Here is a 19,358-nt window from a genome sequence, read left to right as displayed (position 1 = left end):
TATTTAATAAAGTTTTTTATTTATACACACCACATCCTACCCCTGACCGTCTTTATTTTCAGGTCTGCAGTGCGCCTATCTAAAGGGGATTCTTTGGTGTATCACTCTCGATACACATTTAGTATTGGTTAAAGATATGTTTATTTATTCTAGGAAGATATAGTCGCCCTATCTACCTTATATGTCCATATATCTGTTTTATATGCCTTATTTGTATCATTTGTCATATGTCATGTACAGGCCTTCCCCGCAATAATATACGCAATAAGATCGGCGCATTATTTACGATAGTCTACCAAATGTTGCTTCATAGTTGCTATACGTTGAGAAAGTTTTGATTATGTTTGACAATAGGTTTTACGGTTACCCCGAAGGAATATAATTGATATCCCTGTTCATATTAAGGTTCTAAATGTTATGAGGCACTCAAGAAACCCAAATTAAGCTGCCGCAGTTAATAAGTTATTGAATTTATGGAAATTGTGCCGGTGGGGTTATCCCCGGCGACGCGCATGTGTTTTTCTTTTTGGTCCCTCAACAGGAGAGACCAACCACAAGTCCCAGGTAGGTTTGCCTCCAATACAGGAGTCCGGCCCATCCATGAGATGGAGCCAGCAGACCTACCTACTGGGCACAGGAACATTCCTCGGGGGCTCCCGAGACATGTTCCTGTTTTTTGTTCACTCCTTTTTATACTTTTCCCTTTTTATATGTTGCTTTCTAACCCACGTTATATCCCTCATGTAGCCTTCCTTGTTCTGTCTACCTATCCTTCTTATGTCCCCTTCCCTACCTTCCCATGGACTAACGGAGCCCTATGGATGAGACTAATCGATGCACTTATGAAAGATACATCGGATAGATCCAACGGAACAATAGCTAAAGGTGAGTATAAGGGTCTTTACACTGGTTACTTCTACCATTATGACACATGGCGTTAACCTTAATATCTCACAATGTAAAAGGCTTTAATAGCCCAATCAAAAGAAAATTAGCGTTTACGGATTACAAGAGAAAACAGGCAGATGTGTTGTTCTTGCAGGAGACACACTTCAATAAGAACAACCCACCCAAATTCCTAGACAAGGGCTTCTCTCAATATTTCACTTCATCAGCTTCAATCAAAAAAAGAGGGGTAGCCATTCTGTTCAATAATAAAATCCCATTTGTCTCACAGACAATTAAAAAAGATACCGAAGGCCGCTATATTATATTAGTAGGAATGATCCATGAACAGCCTATTACATTGGCCTCCCTATACGCTCCCTGTATACAAGATGCAACTTTCTTTGATAAATTCTTCAAAATACTAAACTCAGTAGCCAAAGGCTGCGTCATTGTAGGAGGAGATTGCAATATAACAATGCATTCAGATATAGATAGATCAAGTGGAGGAGTCTCTGACAATAAAAAAGCGCAATCCGCCCTTCATAGAGGCCTGAAAGGAACCCAGTTAGTGGATATATGGAGAGAGCTCCATCCATCTACCAAAGATTACACCTTTTATTCCCACCCACATACCTCATACAGTAGAATCGACTACCTCTTTATCTCGTGCCACCTAGTTCCTATGGTCACGCAAACAGAGATTCATGATATTTCATGGTCTGACCACGCACCAATAGAGCTAAGGTGCAATAATATCCGACCCAATCGGCAAGGTGCAAACTGGAAACTTAATGAGTCTATTCTAAAGATACCTGAAATATGTGATATAATAGATCAAGAAATAGTTCAATTTTTCACAATAAACACAGGCTCTGTGGAATCCCATATGATACTTTGGGAGGCTCATAAAGCAACCTTAAGGGGCATATTGATCAACATCACAGCTAAACGAAAACGAGAAAGAGATTCCAAAATTAAATTGCTCCAATCTAAATTACATTCCCTTATCTTAAACCACAAATCTAATCCCGACTCACAAACAACTCATGATCTAAAAGATACAAAAATTGAACTAAACATGCTATTGACTTCCAGAGCAGATAACTCCCTGAGTTGGTCCAAGAGGAAATTCTACGAAAAAGCTAACAGGCCGGATACGATGCTAGCTCGAGCTTTAAAAGATAGGCAATCTAAGTTTAACATCCAAGCTATACGCTTAAAATCAGGCATACAAACAGCCAACCCCAAAAAGATAGTAGAAGAATTTGGTTCATTTTATAGTTCCCTATATGATGGTAAGAAAGTGGCACATAATATCAACACGAGCAGAGCTCTAAGAGATTTCTTAACCAGCTCAAAGATAGGGAGATTGACAGAGCAGGACAAAGAGGCCCTGGGCGCCGACTTCACATTAGAAGAAGTGTCTCAGGCCATCAAAGAACTTAAACCATCAAAGGCACCAGGACCAGATGGTTTCTCGGGGCTATACTATAAGAAGTTTTCAAATTCACTAGCCCCACAGCTGCTCCACATGTTCAACGCTATACTAGCAGGAGCCCCAATCCCCGAGGATATGCTGCGGGCGTCTATATCTCTAATACACAAACCTGGCAAGGATCCGCTGAATTGTAAAAGCTATAGGCCAATTTCCTTAATCAATACCGATATAAAAATATATGCTAAATTGTTGGCCAACAGATTAAGTCTAATCCTACCCAGACTAATACATCCAGATCAGGTCGGCTTCATCAAAGGAAGACAAGCAGCGGATAACACCCGACGATTTATTGATCTGCTAGAATTGGCAAATAAAAATAACACTCAAACTATGCTATTAAGTCTGGATGCTGAAAAAGCTTTTGATAGGATCGACTGGCCATACTTAAAAGAGACGCTAGCGGCATTTGGCTTCAGGGATAGGGTGAGCGGAGCGATTATGTCGCTGTACTCAAGCCCATCCGCTAGGGTTATACATCAGGGCTTCCCCTCACTTCCATTTCAAATTCAAAGCGGCACAAGACAGGGGTGCCCTCTATCTCCCCTCCTGTTTGCCCTATGTATCGAACCTCTGGCAGCACGCATTCGAGATAATACTGATATCTCAGGGTTAAACACATACGCTCAATCCCATAAAGCGGCCCTGTATGCGGATGATATCTTACTAATCATTTCAAAACCCCTCACTTCATTACCAAATCTATTTGATCTACTAGACAAATTCTCCAAAATCTCTGGGTTTAAAATAAACCAATCCAAATCTGAAGCTCTGAATATCAATCTCCCTAGGCATACGGAAAAACTATTGAAACTAAATTTCAAATTCAATTGGCAGAAGAAGTCTATAAAATACCTAGGAATTCATATCACCAAAGATGCAAAAAGCATCTACAATGCAAATTATCCCAACCTAATTTGGACGTTGAAACAGGACCTAATCAGATGGTCTTCCAAGAAGATTTCTTGGATAGGTAGGATACATAGCGTTAAAATGAATCTGCTTCCCCGTATCCTATACCTCTTCCAGACATTACCAGTGCCACTCAAACTGAAGGATATACTCTCACTTCAGTCTGCAATATCTAACTTTATCTGGAACGGAAAGAAACCGAGAGTAAATAAACTGAATATGAAAAGACCTACCTTAGCTGGCGGCTTAGCGGTACCCTGCCTGTTAGCATACTATAAAGCGGCTCAATTAAGTCATATTATTCAATGGCATTCTGACCCTACATTGAAGAGATGGGTAGAATTAGAAAGTGCCGCGTGCTCTCCATTAGAGCTCAGTAGTCTGATTTGGTTACCTAAATTAGCGAGGAAACCAGCTATCCTACCGCTCACCTCAATGATCAACTCTCTATCGGTTTGGGAAGCAACTAGAATTAAAAGCTCACTCACATCAAGATGCTCTTTGATGTCCCCTATTTGGAACAATCCGATTTTTGCACCGGGCCTAATTGGTAACAACAGTTCTATCTGGAAACTAAAAGGATATAATAGATTCAAAGATTTGGAAGGATACAACCTAAAAATCAAAACATTCGACCATATCAGACTAGAAAAAGACATCCCCCACACAGAATTCTATAAATACCTCCAGATAAGAGCATTTTACAATAAATCCGCCCCATACCCTCCCCTGACAAACTTCGAAAAGCTCTGCCGGGTAGAAACCGACACTAAGGGACTTATATCTACGATTTATGGAGAGGTAGTCGAGTCCGCTACATCTAAATCGCAAACACCTTCATTCCAAAACCAATGGGAATTAGACCTAGGGGAGACCTTAGAGGAAGAAGATTGGAACTCCATATTTTTAGCCACTGCCAAAAGTTCCATATGCACAACACTGAAGGAGAACGCATATAAAGTCCTAATGAGGTGGTACCTCACCCCACTCAAATTATCTAAGTTCGCTCCAGGGTCCTCCCCACTGTGTCCCAAACAATGTGGAGGAACAGCTGACCTGTTACATATGCTGTGGTCTTGCCCTCGGATCTCCCTAGTTTGGGAACAGATTAGGAATTGGATCCAGAGGATTTTTGACCTCTCTATTCCCCCAGACCCATGGCTGTTTCTCTTAAACAGACCAGTAAAAGGCCTGTCAAAATCGCATAATAAACTCATTGCACATTTCGCAATAGCAACGCGGTGTGAGATCGCAGCACTATGGAAACGCCCCGAAATTCCAATTATCCCAAAGATTCGGAATCGTATTTGGTTTATTTGCCAGATGGAAAAATTAACTAGCTTAGTTAATGACACTGGCGACAATTTCCTAAAAGTCTGGACCCCTTGGCTAGCACAGACAGACATCCCCGGGGTAGAGCGTGACACAATTTGGCTATGATAGCAATAGATGCGTTCTCCTACAGATAGGTGAAGCCCATATCCACAACAAATACCTCACACAATATGAGTTCGCTCATATATACCTTTCCTTAGCTACTGCGGCTAATCGACAGCATCAAAGACCTCTCAACAGCCTTCAGAGAATATTCCATCCATTTCCTCCGTTCTCCCATTCCCATCCTACACCCCTTCCCTCTTCCCTCCTCCCTCCTCCCTCCCCCTCTTAATTTTTTTTTTTTTTTTTAATTATAATTTATTTCTGTTATTATTATCCCCCTACTCCTCACAATAGGAATGACTATCCTTTACCACATGGTTAAATAGGGCTCGAAAAACCATGTGGGTCAGTTATGTGTTAATTATTGTTCACTACATGCTATTTTGAACAATATTTGTTTAAATGTTTTTTTTTATATATATATGTATAACAAGCATGTACTCATCAATAAAATTAAAGTTATAAAAAAAAAAAAAACCTGGATGACCTGCAGATTTAGAGGAGTGACCCCAAGGCAGGACCTCTGGAACAAATTTGGAAGGTACAAAGAGTTTGTTGTCGGGAACGACCAAGTCCTTGGGAATGCGTCTCTGGGAGTGCAAAATCTTGTCAAGATTCTTGAAAGAAGACGTGGCGAGAATCCTCTCATGCGGAAGGATAGTTTCCAAAGATTCCTCTGGCCTCTCTTCAGAAAAATGTATTCAGGAGAGTGCGTCTGCCTTTACGTTCTTGGTCCCGGGGATACAGGAATGGTTAAAATCGAATCGAGAAAAAAAAAGAGCCCAACGAGCCTGTCGTGGACCAAGGCGTCGAGCGTTCTCTATGTAAAGAAGGTTCTTGTGGTCTGTGAGAATAGTAAACGGTTCTTTCGACCCCTCCAGCAGGTGTCTCCACTCTTGAAGAGCCATCTTCACGGCCAGAAGTTCCCTGTTACCCACGTCATAGTTCCTCTCGGCAGACGAGAATTTCTTGGAAAAATATGCACAGGGATGTAACTTATCTTGGGGCGTGGGTCTCTGAGAAAGAACGGCACCAGCGCCGCAATCAGAAGCGTCGACCTCCAGGACGAAGGGAAGTTCAATGTTGGGATGACGGAGAATAGGTGCGGATATAAAGGCTTCCTTCAGTGTCTCGAAGGCGGAGATGGCCTCGGATGACCAAGCAGAAGGATCAGCTCCTTTTTTGGTGAGCGCAGTAAGGGGTGCCACAATGGTAGAAAAACTCCGTATAAACTTACGATAATAATTAGCGAACCCTAAAAAACGTTGTATGGCCTTGAGAGAGTTGGGTCTTGGCAATTCAGTGACTGCTTGAAGTTTACCGGAGTCCATCATTAACCCCTCATCGGAAATGATGTACCCCAAGAACAGAGTAGAGGTCTGATGAAAGGTGCACTTCTCCAGTTTGGCGTACAAATGGTGTTCACGGAGACGGGAAAGGATGTAGGAGGTGTGGCGTATATGGTCCTGGAGATCTTTGGAAAAAATCAGGATATCATCCAAGTATACAATAACAAAAATATTGAGTACCTTACGAAAGACGTAGTTGATGAAATCCTGGAAGACAGCGGGAGCATTACATAAGCCGAAAGGCATAACCAGATATTCGTAGTGTCCACTACGCGTGTTGAAGGCCGTCTTCCATTCATCCCCCTTTCTGATGCGCACCAGGTTATAGGTACCACGTAGATCCAACTTGGAAAAAATCTTGGCCCCCTGTAAATTATCGAACAGTTCGGTAATAAGGGGAAGGGGGTAACGATTTTAATAGTTATGTGGTTTAAACCCCTGTAGTCGATGCAAGGCCTTCTTGACGAAGAAAAACCCAGCCCCTGCTGGGGAATTGGAGTGACGAATAAAGCCTTTCTTGAGATTCTCCTGGATATATTCATCCATAGCGTGAGATTTTAGTAACGACAAGGGATAAGTCTTGGACTTGGGTAGGGAGTAACCTGGAACTAGATCGATCAGACAATCGTAAGTCCTGTGTTGCGGCAAGAGGTCTAACTGTACCTTATTGAAAACGTCCCGGAATGATGGTAAACGGAAGGTAGAATAACTACGGGAACAGAGGTATTGGCCAGCAGTTGATGAGTCTCGCCTGACCTCGGCCTCCAGGAAATGGGAGCAGAGGAAGACCAGTCAATGAGAGGATTGTTAAGCTGTAGCCAAGGAAGACCAAGGGTGATGGGTATCCCAGGAGCGTGAATGGCATCAAGAACTGTTTATCTCCTTGTGCAGATGTGAGGACAGAAGCAAGGGAGCCGTCTCTAAGGAGATGTGGGCCGGGGTAAGAGGGCGTCCATCGATACCGACGAGTGCGATGGGAACCTTCTTTCTCACGAGTGGTATGCGGTTTAACCTGGCGAATTCAAGATCCACGAAGTTTCCTCCAGCTCCTGAGTCAATGAAAGCGGCGGTAGAAGTCTTGAACTTATCGCCTGAAAGGGAGACTGGAAATGTAAGTTTCTTAGGGAGTTCACCTTTAGAAAGGGGACGTGGAGACATTACACCCAGAGAGTGCCCCTCTGTACTCACTGGGTGTTCTCGTTTCCCGGACGCAGTGGACACTCCCGAACCAGATGTTCCATGGATCCGCAGTAGAAACACAATCCCCCGGCGTGGCGGAACTGCCGTATCGGTGTGCGGATGCGTTGTACCTCCATTTGCATTGGCTCTGGTAAATCCAGTGCAGGACGAAGAGGTATGGTAGCAATTGGGGGAACAGCAGTGTTGCTGGGAGTACTGGAGAATGGAACTTGAAAGTTATGGAAGCGAGTGCGCTGACGCTCTGAGCGGCGTACCTGGATACGTTGATCCACTCGGACAGCCAAATCAATGAGGACCTCCAATTGATCCGGCCTGGATTGGCGAGATAGTTCGTCCTTGATGGGATCTGCCAGGCCTTGCCAGAATACGGAGACGAGAGCCTCTTGTCCCCTGTTAGTCTCGGCTGCTAGAGTCCGGAATTCCATAGCATACTGTGTCACCATTCGCCATCCCTGAGTGATCTGGCGGAGAGAGACAGATGCCATCTCCCGACGAGCGGGAGAATCGAATACTCGTTGAAACTCGGCTTTAAATGCCGGGTAATCTTGGGTAAGGTCAGAACGTCGCTCCCAAACCGGGGAAGCCCAAGCCAGGGCGCTGCCAGTGAGGAGGTTATAAATGTAGGCTACCTTCTTGCGATCAGTATTGTAGAGATGGGGGGCCATTTCAAACTGCACCTCACACTGGTTTAGAAAACCCCTACAATCTTGCGGTTCACCTGCATAAGGCTTGGGGGGAGGAATCCTTACATCTGAGCTGCTAACTGCGCTTGCGGAGTGGGGGCTTACATCTGGCGGGGTCGCGGTCGGTACCCTGTCTGAGAGTACTGCGACCTGGCGTATTAGTGCCACAATTTGATCCACCATGGCCTGGTTTTGCTGAAGCAGATTGGAGAGAAACTGTTGAAGTTCGGTCTGGCCTGCGTCTTGTGGGCTCGACATAATGTTACGCCGGTGCTGCCCGCAGACCAGACCCATCCCCTGAGCTGAAGGGGGAAGTGGTAATACACGCACCCGCAGCAAAGGGAGCGTTTCCAGAGTGTGGTCTGAAGCGTTGCCAGGCCAGGTGTAGTAAGGTAGACAATACTTGCCGGTACCGGTTGTAGAGATAGAGTGAAGGATGCCTTGCCGAAGTCAGGGAGTGGAGAGTGGAGATAGGTCGTAGTCCAAGCCGTGTTCAAGGGGTTACCAGAGTGAGCGTTGTCCAAGGAGTGCCGAGATCGAGAGCCAGAGGGGGTAGTCGTACGAGCTGCGTCAGAACCTGTGAAAACACTGAGAGAATCCAGAAGTACTTCCATACAGAGACTATGTCGAGCAAAGACTGAGAGCAGAGATAAAGCAGGAAGGTCCAATTAGGAACGGAGGCGGGACAGGAAGAGCTACAGGGAGACACTGCAGATTGGTGCAGGCATAACAGGCCAGGTGAGTCTTGTTGGTAACATGAGTATGCCCGTGCAGTGTGCGGGGGCGGAGCCTGAGGTCCGGGGGACGGGAAGAAGAGTGTGCAGATTGAGCGTGCTCCGTAACTCGTGTACGCGCGTGAACCGAGCCAGTGGATGGTGCAGGTGTGCGTGCAGGAGGGCGTGGGCGCGCCAGGCGCTGAGCAGAGGAATCGCCGAGGGGAGTGATCCCGCGACGGCGGCAGGGGCGGGGAGCCGTGGAGGCCGGTAAGGCAGGATTGTTTTGTGTGTCCAGGGGCTCTCTGCGGGGAGGGAGTGCTCTGTGTGGGGAGTGTGGAGAATGCCGATTCCTGACAGTACCCCCTCTTCATGAACGGCCTCAGGACGGTCCAAGAACGGTTTCTCTAGAAACTTTTTCCTGAAGGACTTAAGAAGGGCCGGGGCATGAATGTCCTTTGAAGGTACCCAGGATCTCTCTTCAGGGCCAAAGCCCTTCCACTGCACCAATAACTGGAGCTGACCCCTGGATAGGCGAGAATCCAAAAGAGAGTGAACTTCGTATTCCTCGTGGAGGCCGGTAAGGCAGGATTGTTTTGTGTGTCCAGGGGCCCCCTGCGGGGAGGGAGTGCTCTGTGTGGGGAGCGTGGAGAACGCTGATTCCTGACACAGGGCCTAGTTAGCTGGAGGTGGACCAATTCCTCTCACCCTGCTTAGGGGGTGAGGGAAGAGCTAGCCCCACCCTGAGCACCCTAGGTTTGGGGTGGAGGCAGGGAGGAAAGACCCCACAGACCATCCTGAGGGGGTACTGTCTGGAGGAGAAGGAGGAGGAGGAAGAGACCAATGTACCTGTATTATTGCTGCTGCTGTGAGCTGCTGTATGAGAATAAAGAGCTGCTGCTACTTTTAAAGAGACTGTGTGAGATTGGAATCTCTCGCCCTGGGACCAGGGCTTCTCTGGGAGGATTCCAGCCTATTCCCTAGGTTTTCGCCAGAGATGGAGGCGCTGCACCACCAACACTAAAGATGAAGGCATATACCCCAGAAGCCTGTCACTGTTATCCCCAATACCAATGCGGGAGACTCAGGCCCTCCTGTTACCAGCAGGTATGCACAACCATAGTACACGTAATCCGCCCTCTCTACACCCTAGAGGTCCAATCTGCGACCGGGGGGGGGGGGGGAACTTGGGTTAGACAACATTTTTAATACAGTTCACAATTTATGCATTAGTGAACCCTTATAACCCTTATAACTTTGGGACAGCACAGCAAACATTTACATAAGCATGGAAAACCGGGAGACAGAACCGATCCCTTGAAACATGAGACATTAATGATACCGCTACAGGATGATATCTAATACCTCTCCATCCCTACCCATAGTGGTCTCGATCAGGTTTACAGATTATGTTACCTTTCCCAGTGGCACTTCCACACCATGGACCCTCTTTGCCCCCTTCTTCTCAACATATTCCACCCAGTCTATGCAAATGCTTCTTTCTATGTGCCATATGCAAATTAACTTGTATACCCTGTCCTGGCACTCCTCAATAACAGGATGACCATGCTGGCTAATATAGACCTCAGAAAAAAAGAGAAGAGTGCACACCTCAGTGTAATAACTGATTTTACTAGGCATACAACACAATAAAAACACACTTACAGACGTTCGTAAGTATTCAGCATAAAAACAGAGACTAGGGAGTCTTGTAGTCTGTGTCAGCAGTAAAGAGCAGATCCTCCCGTCTTCCTAGGCACATCCATCAGTGTAGACGACAGGGCTGTTCTTCCGGACCATGTGTTTTGCATCCTGACGTCACAACTGATGGGCGGACCAAAGTAGACCTATGTTTCTGCCCCTCAGGCGCTGCTCGACCAACTCCACTCCCAGTGCCCTCAAAACGGCCAACCGTTAAAGGTGTTATGACTCATGGTTTAAACATTTTAAACTTGTACACAGTATAAATCCTTAGGACTTCATGTTATGGGTATACAGCATGTACAGATTGGTGCCAAGGGAGGTGACAGATTTTGAGAGTTACGCCAGTGAGAAACCTTCTGAATTTATTAGCTTGGCAACTTGTCACCTCTCAACGAGGAGATTGACAGCCTCATTTTTATAAATTAATTTCATTATTCCATATTATATATATTTTTTTTTATCTGCATTTATATATATAATTTTTTTTAGTTTAAATTGATTTTTATCAACTATTTTATAATATCTTGTCTTTTTTGGTTTTATAAACTAGCTTTGGTTTTATCTTTTTTCCAACATGTGGTTTCCCTATGCTTCATTTGTGCTACGATATAGGCATGTGACTATATATTACATATAGTATCATCTTGAAAGAATTACGGTTGATGATTTGCATGCACTTACGGTTTAGGTCTGACCTCTGACTGGGTATACTCAGGCCTAGCTGACACCGCCTCCCCTGTCACTCAAGGGCACTGCAGGGTGTGGAGAAACACATGATTACTAATTGCAGGCCTGTTCTTACTAGGACTTACTGCCAGGAGGGCATGGCTACATATACATAAGTATATATATATATGATATATATATATTTATATATATACACAGTGGTCGACAAATGTGGTCGCCCGGTCGCCAGGGGCCACCACATTTTAACCGCTGGCGAGGTGCAGCGGTGGCGTGGTTCAGCATCTACCAGTATTTTCCTCCTCTTCTGCATTGAAAATGTCTGCACAGCGTCAAATGACGCCGCACTGCCATGCTGATGGGACGCTGCGTGACGTCACGACGTCACGTGGTGTCAAGGAGCCAGAGCACTGGAAGGAAGCAGCTGAGGATGAGTGGGCAGGGGCCTTAACGATATGGGCTAGAACCTCCCCCTCTGCCCTGGTACAGTTGCAAGGAGCAGGTATAACGGTGCAAAGTGAGGCCAATCAAGCATCCTGGTGAGATGGTTACAAAGCGGCCCAGACGGGTAGGAGGTGCCGCTGTGGCATGGTGCTCTGGATAGGAGGGGAAGCTCGAGTTGTAGATTCCAGTGCAAACAGAGGCACACTGGGATGTAGAGCCGGGGAGTGGAGGGAACGCTTGCACGGTAGAACTGGGCGCTGGCAGAGAGTGACTGCACAGGTGAGAGTGTGCTGTTAGTATCACTACTAATGCAGGGAGGCACAAGGTGAACAAGGGATTATCCTTGTACTGTACCAACAAGATCTGCGCAGTGTCCCTGGGTGCGTTTTTATCCAAGGGATATGTGTGATGAACACAGTGCAGGGAGGGGAAGGAGAATAAACACATGTTGTATATATAAACACACATATAGTGCATACATATATATAAAGAAATGTATTTACCCAGTCATTCACCTACCCTGTCAGTCAGTCACCCACCTAGTCACTCACCCACCCTGTCAGTCAGTCGTCCATCAAGTCAGTCACTCACCCACCCAGTCGGTCACTCACCCACCCAGTCGGTCACTCACCCACCAAGTCAATATCCAGTATCCAGTCAGTGAGTCACTCACTCACTCACTCACCCAGTCAGTCAGTCACTCACCACCCAGTCAGTACTCACTCACCCAGTCAGTCAATATCTCACCCAGTCAGTCACCCACCCACCCAGTCAGTCACCCACCCAGTCAGTCAGTCACCCACCCAGTCAGTCAGTCATCTTGTCAGTCAGTTACCCACCCATCAGTAGTTAGTCACCCACCGTCTCTCTCACACTGTCACGCTCTCTCTCTCACACAGCCACACTCTCACACTGTTGCACTCTCTCTCACATTGTCACACTCTCTCACACATTTTCACAGTCTCTCTCTCACACTGTCACAGTCTCTCTCTCTCTCTCACACACACTGTCACAGTCTCTCTCTCTCTCTCTCTCTCTCACACTGTCACATTCCCTCTCATACTCACACACTGTCACAGTCTCTATCACCTGTTAAAGTCTCTCTCTCACACTGTCAAAGGCTCTCTCTCACACTGTCACAGTCTCTCTCTCACACTGTCACACATTCTCTCACACTGTCACACACTCTCTCTCTCTCACACTGTCACACTCTCACACTCACAGTCTCTCTCTCACACTGTCTCAGTCTCTCTCACACTGTCACAGTCTCTATCACACTGTCACAGTCTCTCTCACACTGTCACAGTCTCTCTCACACTGTCACAGTCTCTCTCACACTGTCACAGTCTCTCTCTCACACACGTCTCAGTCTCTCTCTCACACACATCTCAGTCTCTCTCTCACACTGTCACAGTCTCTCTCTCACACTGTCATAGTCTCTCTCTCTCTCACACACTCTCAAAGTCTCTCTATCAAACACTGTCACAGTCTCCAATTGGAACAATTAAATATATAAATATGTCATATAGTGTATAAGGTTTTTGAGCTTGCCTAGATTGGGTACAGTGTGTCTAACGTTCTCGTGTGAAACCGTGTGCAACAAATAAGGCATTGGACCTTGCTAGATTCAACACGGATGACTATATCTATAATGTAGAAGCTTTTTTATTTCCCATTCATTATATCTTTCAAGTTATGAATATGTTTATAGAAATATGAGTGTTTAGAGCACTACAATATGCAAATGAAAAATATACTTTAATGACAAAAACAAAAAATCTAAGGTTGTTGCCAAATTGAAAAAAAGATTTATAGTGCAAAATGATCATAAAATAATAAAGCAAAAGTGTAAATAATTACATTATCTTGCACATATCCGACAGTACATAACGGTTTTCAATAGAGCTGCAGTGGTGTATGGCATGGACTGGCAACATTTCAGTTCCAGTCAGACTTTTTTTCAAGTCAAGTCCCACCGATTACAAAGAGTCCCGTCTTTAACATGTTCCTTGGGGCTTAGGGTATGGGATAGATAGCTGGCGTGGAGATAAAGCATGGTCAGCGCAAGGCTTAGTTCCTGTTTTATGACATGCCAAAAAATGGCGTCATCATACGGTACCTCTTCATGAGAGCTGTTACTACAGAGCACCCACAGATAAATGTGGTTACTATGATACTGACGCTAGCACATACTGTATAAATAACCGAGAACCACTGGAATTCATGCCCCTTCATAATAAATACTTACTTACTAAATGAAAACGAAACACAAGGAAAAGAAAATAAAGGTCATAAACCCATATACAATATTAATCCAAATAGAGACTCGGAATACAAACCTCCTGAACTAAAGGCAAACTATAGGATTGGCAGTCATGGTGTGAGAAGCTGGAATGACCCTGAGATAAATTGTACTGTCAATCAATAACCAGAATGCTGCATGTGGAGGGAAAGGTGTAACGTACGTGCTTGCCACAAACTGGTACCGGACCGCGGGGCTGAGGTGGGGATATATAAACACTGACCTTAGGCCACGGACTCAGGTCCGGAGTGCGGATTCCATAATCAGACATAGCCAGGTCAGGATTGGAGAAGGTAGGGTTAACGTTATCCAGGCAGGGGTCGAGGCAGGCGGCACAAGAGCGGTGGTCGAGGAAACAAGCCGAGGTCATCAACAGGAAATCTTGGGTGAAGGTACTTCAGGGACAATAACAGGAACTGGAAATCCAGTGCTTCAACACAGAATGGCACCCCCTAGCCGGGTACAGCCGAGAGTGGTGAAGACCACGGGGAACAGGAACTGCAGAATACAGTGCTTCAGCACAAAACGGCACCCCCTAGCCGGGTACAGCCGAGAGTGGTGGAGACCACTGGGAAACAGGAACTGCCAACATGAAGGCCACAGGAACCAGGGGTACAGACACGCCACAGGAAACACTGGGGACACCAGCGTAGCCGCTTCAGCGCGGCAGGAGCGGCAAGGGAAGCAGCGCCGGGGCTGCTAAGCAAGAAGGCCTTGTGAAGCAGGGGACTGGAAGCAGGATACCAGGCACAGGGAGCCCAGCAGGCCAAACAGGGAGTCTGTGACAAGCACAATTACTTGCAACTAGGATTGCAAAGTCTATGTCCAGCAACTTCCTGAGGGCGGGGCAGGCACTAAATAGCACAGGAGACCAATCAGGCCAGAGCTGCACAGGAGGCAGCAGGAGGCAGGTGATTGCAGAAGCAGGGAATAGTTTGTCTGGAACCTGCAAAGCTCCAGATGGAAGGGCTCCAGCCAAAGCCAGGAGTAGATTGCTGACAAAAGGTTCCAAATATCCTTCAGTTTACAAAACGATAATAAAATGGTATCCTAATAAGAAAAAAAATAGAATGCAGCTAAAAATAGACAAATCCCTGGAGGATAATCCCAGTAGTTAAAAGGTAATAGAAAAAAAAGATAAAACTCAACTGATTAGAGTGCCACCAACTAAACACTCAAGAACCCTTCAAATAATCTCAGGTTCTGGACAGTGGTCACACAGTAAAATTGTCAGCAATTAAAGAAATAGGAGAGAGGGGGAGAAGAGGGGGAGAGAGAGACTTTTTTGTAGGAAAAAAAACGTACCAGAGTAAGCAGCGTCACAGCACCATTCTCTATTATACAGGCATCAAGAGGACCAAATCTGTACATTGTCTTTCTACAGTATGCCAAGATGATGAAGCACAGTAATTCAGAATACATTATGGGCAACAGAAAGCTGATAGGAAGCCATATCTATGGAGAGACCAATACAGATGAGTGCAGGTAGCAAACATGGTAAACAAGGTAAGCAAGGAAACACCAACCTATGTTGGGGTTCTCCCTCTGGCGAATAAGTTACATAGTTACCTAGCTAACTGCAGTCCAGGAGATAGACCCGCACTTCAGAGATAGGGAGAATAGTAACCAACCCTTGACCAGGGATCTGGTGCCTAGACAAGCAAGAATAATCAGGTCTGGTTCCGGGATCATGGGCAGGGTGTGGCAGCGTAGTCGGGGTCACGGTTCTAAGTTCAGGGCAAGATGCAGAGGCATAGACAAGGTCACGGTTTCAAGTTCAGGGCAAGGTGTGGCAGCATAAAGCGTAACAGTATAACAACTGGGGTCCAGGAATACGATGAGATTCCTTGCTCGGGAAAAAAACTGATCCCTCTGGTGATTATTGATAGGCCAAGGACAGGTGCAAACTATTACCAGTTCAAAGAAGAAAGCTAAGTTCCTGTTTTGGTGGCCATCTTGGTGCACCCAGCGAAGTCAAAGGAGCGTCCATGTTAGTGCACCCTATGACTCCTCACACATAGTACATGAGGTTGAAAAAAAAAACAAATGTCCATTTAGCTCAACCTATGTTAAATTTAAATCGACAGATACTTATCCTATATTTGTAATTACAATATATTAATCCCAGGAAGGCAAACAAAAAACCCCAATGAAACATTATCCAATGATGTCTCATATGGAGAAAAATAAATTCCTTCATCACTTCAATAATGGCAATCAGATTACTCCCTGGATCAACATCATTGCCATGTTTATTTAATTGGTATATCCCTGTATATCTTTCCTTTCTAAAAAGATGTCCAACCTTTTTTTGAAGGTGGTAATTAATTCCACATTTTAGCTGCCCTTACTTTAAGGAACCCTTTCCTTTGTTTTTTTTAATCACTGACAATGGAATCCAGGGATTCCGCAATCCGTTGGAGGATTTTAAGAGTACAATCCCCTGACAGATTGCGGGATCCGTGGATATTACTCCTACAATCCTCCACTGGATTGCAGAAATCCCTGGTTTGAACTCTTAGAATCCTCCAATGGTTGTGGAATCCATGGTTTGGATTGGCAGAATCTGTGCAGATTGTATCTAATGGTGGTTTTAGATTAATCCGCACAGATTGAAACGGAAACAATCCGCTGACGGATTTTACACCGCTGAACGAATTTTGAATGGACAGCTCGGAAAATTCCACGAATCGGATTTTGACAGTTTCGCCCATCTCTAGTGGTGACCAAAACTATACTCCATATTCTAGGTCTGGTCTTAGTCATGTTTTATACAGTGGTAAGATATGTTTACTATTTAGTATTTGCAGTTTAATGCAAAATAAGATATTTGCCTTTGTAACTACTGCATGACATTGGCCACTATGGCTAAATCTTCTGTCTACAGCACTCCTAAATCCTTCTCCATCAAGGATTGACCTCATTGTGCCCCATTTAATTTATGTTGCCTGTTTATTTTTGCTTCCCAAATACATAACCTTACATTTATTGGTATGAAACCTCATCTGCCATTTACCTGCCCAAGTTTCCAGTTTATCCATGTTCTTCTGGAGAGAAATGTCGCCCTACTCTAATTTTACTATCTTAAACAATTTAGTGCCATCAGCAAATATTTTGCTCTCTCAAAAAACCTCAAGGTCATTAATAAACAAGTTAAAAAGCAATTGCCCCAGTAGCAAACCTTGAAGTACTCCATTTGTACTGTAACTTTTGCCCAACCTGAGAAGGTTCAATTTATGACATCTTTCTATTGTCTATCCTTCAACAACCAGTTTTCAATCAAGGTGAAAATAATTTTACATATACCAATTTCCGTTATTTTGTCCACTAACCTCGTGTGGCACGGTATCAAAAGCCTTTGCAAAATCAGACCACATCAACTAAATTACCCTAATCTAAATTCCTACTTACCTTCTCAAAGACAAGATTGATCCGGCGCTTCAAAAAGCAACTGTCCACATATATCATGAACGAAATCCACAATATCCTCCTTCTCAAGTATGGATAATGGTATTAATGTCTCATGAATAAGGGAGAGGAAATGGGTGCTGACTAATAATGTTGTTATCGATTAGGTAACCTGCATATTATCCCATACTAAGTCTTCAAGTACTGTAGCTTCCCCACTAGTAATGTCAGGCTCACAGGTCTGTAATTCTCTGGTTATGATCTTGCTCCCTTTTTAAATACAGACCGAGCCTGTGGAATGGAGTCCTTGAATATTAAATACATATAATGGTTTGGCTTTTGCTCAATTTAGCTACTTAAGAACCCTTGGCATCTGTCCAGGTGATGTATTTACCTTAGTTTTATCAAGCCGCCTATGCACATTTTTCTCACTTAAGCAATTGTCAATATAGAGGTTGTGACCAGGGCCGCCAAAGCAATGTTTGGGACACAGGACAAATTTGAAGAATGCGGCCCCTGCCAATTTTACTTCAATCACATTCAGTCTACTTTGCCCCATCATCTCTCTTTGGTTCCCCTCATGTCTTTCTCTTTCCTTTCCCCCTTAATGTCTTTCTCTCTCACACCTTTTATGTCATTCCATCTTTTCCCTTTCTGTGTATCAGTTCCATTTTTCCCCTCCTCCTCATATTTATCTTCTTTCCCCATGCATGTGTTTCTCTCCTCTTCTCCCTCCAGGATGTCTCGCTCCTATCCTCCCTCCACCCTGTCTCTCTGCATCCCCCCTCCAGCATCTCTATCCTATTCCCGTCCCCTCTCCAGCATGTCTCTCTCCTATCCCCCCTCCAGCATGTCTCTCTCCTATCCCCCCTCCAGCATTTCTCTCTCCTATCCCCCATCCAGCATGTCTCTCTCCTATCCCCCTCCAGCTTCTCTCTCTCCTACCCCTCCTCCAGCATATCTTCCATTATTTTCCTTCTTCAATGTCTTGTTCTACTTTCCTTCCCCTAATGTGTTTCTCTACTTCATTTAATCCTTATCATTTTCTTTCCTCCAATGTCTTTCTCTTCCTCCCTTGACTCGTATTGTTTCCCTTCATGACATTCTCTTTAATCTTCAAGTGTCTCTTTCTCCCCCACCCCCAGGAATTTTTTCTCGCCTCACGAGGAGGATTCGAATCCGTTAGGAGAGGGTGGATTTGTGTTGGAGGCCCCGCTGCGTGAGACTCGCTCCAACTCACTATGCCAAGCACCACCTGGGTACTGGAGTACCAAGGCAGGTACCCAATGTGCACCTACATCCACAGGGGGTAGCACAACCTCACACTTGGGTGAGGACTTGCTGTGACAGGACACCAGGGGTATTGGTGCCACAGCACCCTCAGTACTTTGGGGGAACCACCACACGTTGGGGCACTGGGTTCATACCGTATATATGTTATCTGTGTCAGTATGTGTGTACAGTAAACCTTAGTTATATACAGTGTGTGAGATGTATTGCTTATTACTGTATATCGGTTCCTGTGAGGGGTTATCCCGCCAACGCTGGGAACCTCATAGGTGGAGGCGCTGCACGCAAGGAGAAAGAGCTCACACCAGGCTCACAGAGGTGGAGGCTTAGGCCTTCTGTGAGCAAACAGGGACAGCAGCACGCGTAGTCACCCGCTTAGGTCCCTTAGGCATAGGGAAAAGGGGGCTACACAACATATCGGGACAAGCAGGTAGAATAATCCATAATAGGGAATTTTCTTCTTGATTCTGTGTGTGTAAAAATGTGCTTTCCTGTAATCTGCCACACTAAATATCAAGGTTATCATTCACCTAGGAAAAATGTCAATAGGAAATGCTGAACAAATTAATTTTAACAATTGGAATTGTTCACCTACTTAGTCAGTACAGAAATCAGTGCTGTTCTTATAGTGTGCCAGAAACAATATTTACCTCTGAATATGTACTTTTATATTACCTGCACTTATCCATCTTGCATAGTATATGTCCTAATGTACAGGCATACCCCGGTTTAAGGACACTCACTTTAAGTACACTCGCGAGTAAGGACATATCGCCCAATAGGCAAACAGCAGCTCACGCATGCGCCTGTCAGCACGTCCTGAACAGCAATACCAGCTCCCTACCT

General features: G+C 45.1%; 1 long non-coding RNA gene across 1 annotated transcript in view; it reads left to right on the top strand.

The window, feature by feature from the left end:
* The window catches only part of LOC142490904 (uncharacterized), a 65,826-nt gene extending 47,230 nt beyond the window's left edge, over positions 1-18,596 (top strand). The window contains exon 3 of the long non-coding RNA XR_012800140.1: positions 18,368-18,596. This is a non-coding gene — a long non-coding RNA (uncharacterized LOC142490904). The remainder of the gene's footprint in view (positions 1-18,367) is intronic.
* The last annotated feature ends 762 nt before the right edge of the window (positions 18,597-19,358 follow it).

This window comes from Ascaphus truei, chromosome 3 (genome assembly GCF_040206685.1).
Source record: "Ascaphus truei isolate aAscTru1 chromosome 3, aAscTru1.hap1, whole genome shotgun sequence".
Lineage (NCBI taxonomy): Eukaryota > Metazoa > Chordata > Amphibia > Anura > Ascaphidae > Ascaphus > Ascaphus truei.
Note: the sequence above shows the minus strand (reverse complement) of the source record. Positions and strands in the feature narration are given on the sequence as shown.